Below are 5799 nucleotides of genomic sequence, written 5' to 3' on the forward strand. Positions count from 1 at the left end.
TGAATTCATTAAACACCTTCATTTGTGAATGCCAAATTCCCATGGCATGACATCCTGGCAGCAGGAACCAAAACTCAGGATTGCCCCCCACCTCTTACAGTGCTATAACCATGGGGCTACAGAGTTGTGCTTCCTGCAATATTTATGCATTTTACATAAGACAGGCATTGGGTAAATAACAGAAGTAACCTTGACAAAAGGGGCCAGGAACCTAGATCCCCACCCCCAGTGGGCACTCTCCACCCTTCCTGTGAAATATGAGCCGCTGGGTAGACAAGAGTGCAAGAGTCCCAAGGCCAGATAGACAGCAAACCAGAGGAAGCCAAACTCTGTAGTCTCATGGCACCCACACCCAGTGGCATGCCACTAGACTACACAGTTCAGTTTCCTCTGGTTAGCTGTCTATCTGGCCTTGGGACTCTTGCACTCGTCTGCCCAGCAGCTCATATTTCACAGGAAGGGTGGAGAGTGCCCTCTTTTAGCTTACTCTGTAAACTGGTGGTTAGGGCAGTTTGCTGGGTGGTAAGAGGTTTGGTTTCAAGTCCTTCAGCCTAAGGAGGGGTTAAGACCCAGGTCTCCCACTTTCTCTCACAAGTAGACTATTGAGGGAAATGGTAGGTAACATGCCCTGTTCCTCCTGTCTTCTGAAACGATTAGGTAGTGATTCCCAGAACTGAGATTAGGTCAGCGTATCTCAACCTTGTTAGACTCAAGGCACCCCTCGTTAGACTTAAGACACCCCTCAGAAAATGCCAGCTCTTCAGCTTTCACTCTTTTTTGACAACAGAAAATATAATAGAGCAATTCTGCTGCTGCAAAGAACTCAGAAAAACCACAGTAGGCAGCCTAGTTTTAACACAATGAATTCCTATTCAAAATCTCTGAGTCTATGTTGTGAATCACACTGGCACACTGTGTGACACCCTGTGGCACCTTTGAAAGAATCTCAAGGCACCCCAGGGTGTTCCAGCATCCTGGCTGAGAATCATTGGACTAGGTGGTGTGAATTGTAAGGGAACAGAGGTGCCTAATGGACAGCATGAGTCAGGCAGCGTAACCACACAGGGGGAAGGTAGAATTCAGACATACGCCTTGGCTTGGTATTTCCTATTGGCTACGTCTATGCATCTCTGGACCTTCTGAATCACCCTTTGGAGGTACCTACCACTCCCCATTCTCTATGTAGAACACCTATGCCCCTAAATCTGAATCATTCTTAAGTACCTCTGAAGTCTCTCCAGGAACTGTACCTAATTACCAAACCCAGTCAAATTAAAATGCCCTCCAGAGCAAGAAGCCTAATACTTAAGTGTTGCAACACATAAGTGTAAGCAACCAAGGAACTAATTTGAATTGTAGCCTGGGTGCTTAACTTCTAAATTTGTCAATAAAAACTGGACGCCCAGGGACTCCTGAAAATCTCCGAAGGCACCTATCTGCTTCCTTAGGCATCTACATAAATTTGAGAAAGTAGTTCTTACTCCCCTAAATCACTTTTGAAAATTGACTCTAGATTCATAAATCATCAAGGCACTCCTAAGAAAGTTCCTGACTTGTAGGCTCTAAAGTATTAATGTTTTATTTTATTGCCACTTCTTTCTTGAATTTCCTCCCTCACCTTCCCTGCTATTTCAGGAGCTAGGAATCAATTTCCCATCCATGGATAGCTTAGATTTCTTTTATGTATCATCCTTGGTCTGGGCATTTTCTACAGATAATTAGAATTCCATATGCTTGCCTCAACTGGCTCATGTTTTAAAATACCATGTACCTTTTACTGTGTGATTTCTCATCTTCACTCCCTACTCCTCTGCCTGCCCTCTTCCTCCCTGCTTTTGCATCATCAAAACTCCCCCTCACCTCCACCCATGATCATGGCATCACTGCGGAGTCATCCCTCCTTCTCTCCCCCCGCATCCAGACAGTAATTAATCCTCACTTGCTGTTTTGTCTGTATGAGCTTTTAAATCCGCTCTCCCTCCCCCATCCCTACTGCCAAAACTTTGGTCTGTGGTTTGGCCATTTCTCACCTCGACTGCTTCTGCCTCCTCCTCTTCTCTGAACTTCCTACATCTTACTTTTTTCCTATCCGGAGGAGCTAAAAATGTCACTTCCCTCTGCTGTTCCTTAGGCTTCGATTACACTGACCTCCTCCTTAGATGTCTCCACTGCCTTTTTATCTTTTTCCACATGAAATTTAGCTACCATATCCTGACCTTTAGAGTTAATACAATTGTACCATGGACAAACTTGACAAATTTTAGTCTGGATGATTTTTCAGAACCTAATAGATTTCCATGTTCTGTGTTTCCTTGTTTCACTGAATTGTTTTGACAGAGATCAGCTCCAAAGCCCTTCTTACAAATAAGGCACATTTCATGAGAGAAAGCCATCCTAGGAAAGAGCCTGTTGTTTGTTTGCTGTTATTATTTTGGATGGAGCCAACCTAAAGTGTAAGTCATGCCAAAAGTCATTCTGTTCATTGGGCTTCTAATGTCAAAGAGGGTTCGCAGCAGAAACCAATGAAACAAATTGAGAATGTGTTTTTCAAATAACCCAGGGGTAAACAGGCCGCTCTCCAAAGAGCAGAAGCCCTTTTTACCAGAGCTTTCGAGACCTGGCTTGGATCTAGGAGCAGTTCCAAACATTCTCTCTGAAGAGTTGAGGTATTGTATAAAATCACTGCCTCTCAGGTTGAGGTGATCAGCAGACTACAAACATCTAACAGCACAGGATCACCCTTGATCCACCTGGGAGACAGCAGTTTTTGCTGAAAGCTTCTACGCTGCACCTGTTTGGTTATTCCTGTAACAGCTGAGAGGGCTCCCAGTCCTTCCTCCCTACTGGGTGCATGTACACATGCAATTAATGCAAAGCAATAAACTCTGGTCCATATCGTACTGGAATTTATTGCTCCAGGGCACCACATTTACATGTGTGCCTGGGACTGCAGCACACTGAGCTAGGTCAAAGCAGCCCTGGTTGGCAGGGGTGCTGGAGGGTCAGCCTGCCAGCTCAAGGCTGCTCCGACTTGGCTTAACATGCTGCAGAGGGGCTGGCTGGGGCACGAGTGCTTCAGTGTGGGGCTAGCCAGCAGGCAGCCCCTAAACTGAAGCACCCTCCTGCCCCAACCAGCCCTATCAGCATCTACATATGCACTGCTGCACAGTAAATAATGCTGCCACAAGACAGTACTTGTATTTAAAAATACTAACCTAATGACCACTAGTAAACCTATGTTTATTAGTTTACTGCAACCTAATAGGGCCACACGTGTAAATGTGGAGGTAATTGGGCAGCTCTGAGTAAATGTCTCATGTAGATGCATCCACTGATTTTAGTTCTTTCCCCTCTTCCTGTCTAATACTTTAAGTTGCCTTCCTTTCCAGAAATCCTCCATACTACTGGCTCTTCTCAGGCAAGTTTTTCTACAGCTTCCAGTATTATGGTATCTCAAGAGATCAGAAGTACATTGGGTGGGCATCATGGAGCCCAGAAAATCCCTGAATGTTCTCCACCTGGCAGATGTGTTAATGCCTTCAGAGCATTTTAGTCCCAGAGAAAAGGGATGGTTGCTCTTACTCAGACAAAATCTACTTCAGAGGAGGAGATGGCAGCAGGCACAATGGCAAGTAAAAGAAAGGGAGGAAGCTACTTATGTTTTTAAAAACATGTGGCCCAGCTCTCAACAGGTGAATTTTAGTTTAGCACTAGTAAAGTTAAGAACGAACCCAGAGTCTGGGGCAGAAGTAGGGAAGAAAAATGGATTATTTTAAAGGGCAATTACTAATCCAGTTTAAGATAGCAGTATCACATGAATTTCCATCATCCAGCTACTAGTCATTCACTAGTTTCTGAAGGCCCAAGCTAGCAGGGTGCTGTAAGCAGTAGCTAAATAACCCCAGGTAGGCAGGATGATTTGACCAGTAAAAGGTTTATTTAAAAGAAGTAGAGACACTTCCCTTCTCTGTGGCTTAATTAAGGGTGTGATACAAAGCCCACTGAAGTCAACAATGTTTTCTCCGCTGATATCAATGAGTTTCAGATCATGCCATCAAGGAATAAACACACTATAGTTTTCATATGAACCAAAGGAATTGCTGGCATGCAACACTGGAAAATACAGAACAAGCACTCAGGAAAGCCAAATGCTCCCCATACCAATACTGGTGCAAGATCATTGGCTTTGATGATGTAAGTGACTTGAATTTATGGGAATGAGAAGAAAATTTGCCCTGTATTTTTCCCCTGTGTATTTCTTCAAGAGCCATTCTAGATTTGGATTTAAAAAACAGTCCCAAAGTCAAGGATTCCTAATAATCATTTAGCTAAAATATTTCTCTTTATATACATTTCATTTAGACAAAGAGCTGGTAAGGGGGACCTTGTTTTCTTCTTGTCTCATGTTCTGGTCCTATGGCAGTAAATAGCAAAACTTCTGTTTACTTCCGTGGGATTGAGATTTAGGTCACTACCTGGAAAATGTCCGCATTCTGTAAAGAATATTATTTCAAACTCGAGACCAGGGGTGACCGACTAGCATGTGCTGCTGCTGTGCGTGGCGCATGAAGGCTGCTAGCAGTTGAGGGGAAATTGCTGGGGTGAGGGGTAGGAGCAGGGCTGCCAGTGAAGAGGGGAGGGGAAGACAGAAGCAGGGTTTGTACTGCCTCCCCTTACCTACTTGGCTGCTCCACAGCAAATTCAGCTCTGCTGGAGGGGCTGGGCAGAAACAACCCTGCACATCCAGCCAGAAGGGCTTCATGCAGGATGCAGCCCCCTAACTGGAAGGGCTGGGTGTACAACTCAGTCACTTGCCTCCTGGCCATAGGGGCTGGGTGCAAGACAACTGCAGCAGCCACTGGGGTCTTTGTCTTCCCAGGAAAAATAATACTGACCACCCTCCTTCCTTCTCCCTCCTCTCTGGTGCTCAGCAACCCACTTCCCCCGCACCACAGGGCACACGGGGGATTTGCCTAGGGTTCAAAACTGGTTAGTTATGCCTCCGGCCTGGCCCAGCCCAGCCTGGTAGTCCCAGACCAGGACCTGCATGCCTGCAGCAAGCTCCAAGGCCAAGGAGCCCAGAGTGAAGTTGACCCCATCACTGCCCCTCACCAAGCTGTCCATGCCTGAAACAGAGCAAGGCACCCCTCATGCAGCCCCTCCTGCCCCACACTGAGCCCTCCATCCAGGGTGCTTCCCCAGTTACACCTGGAATCACAGATCTAATGTCACTGCCCCACAAGGAGTCCTGAGACCAGGTTCCCATGCAGTGACACTGCCCCAGAGCCAGCCCTCGGGGACACTACATCCCACTGCCCTATGGAATCACCCCGAGAGTGTCACTGGGGCAACCCTGTTGAATAAGTCCCTGCTGAAGGGGCTACCCAGTGAAGCAGGGGCAGGATGTTCCAGGGGACCTCAGTGACACCCTGTAGGTAGCCTGTGGCCTGAAGCTTCTGAAGGAAACAAGTTGCCCTGTCAGTGTCATGGGCTCTGAAGGTGCCACTTCATGAGGCCCCGCAGATGTCAGAGTCCTGCTCCATCCCCGGGCCTGTTTGCATGTCCCATGGAAAGTGTGGGCCCTGAAGTTGTCACGGGGCACATGGCAAACCCATCACTGAAAGTATCTCAGCTGAAGCTGTCACAGGTTTAGGACACCAGTTGCATCTGTGGCCATTAAATAATAAAGTTATTGTAGCTGAGAAGGGGCATAGACCTGCCCCCCGCCCCAGCCATAGACCTCTATCACCAAAGATTCTGTGCACAACTAGCGCACAGCAGTGGTTTCCCTCAAAGCCA

Source organism: Alligator sinensis, unplaced genomic scaffold (assembly GCF_000455745.1).
Source record: "Alligator sinensis unplaced genomic scaffold, ASM45574v1 scaffold643_2, whole genome shotgun sequence".
Classification (NCBI taxonomy): domain Eukaryota; kingdom Metazoa; phylum Chordata; order Crocodylia; family Alligatoridae; genus Alligator; species Alligator sinensis.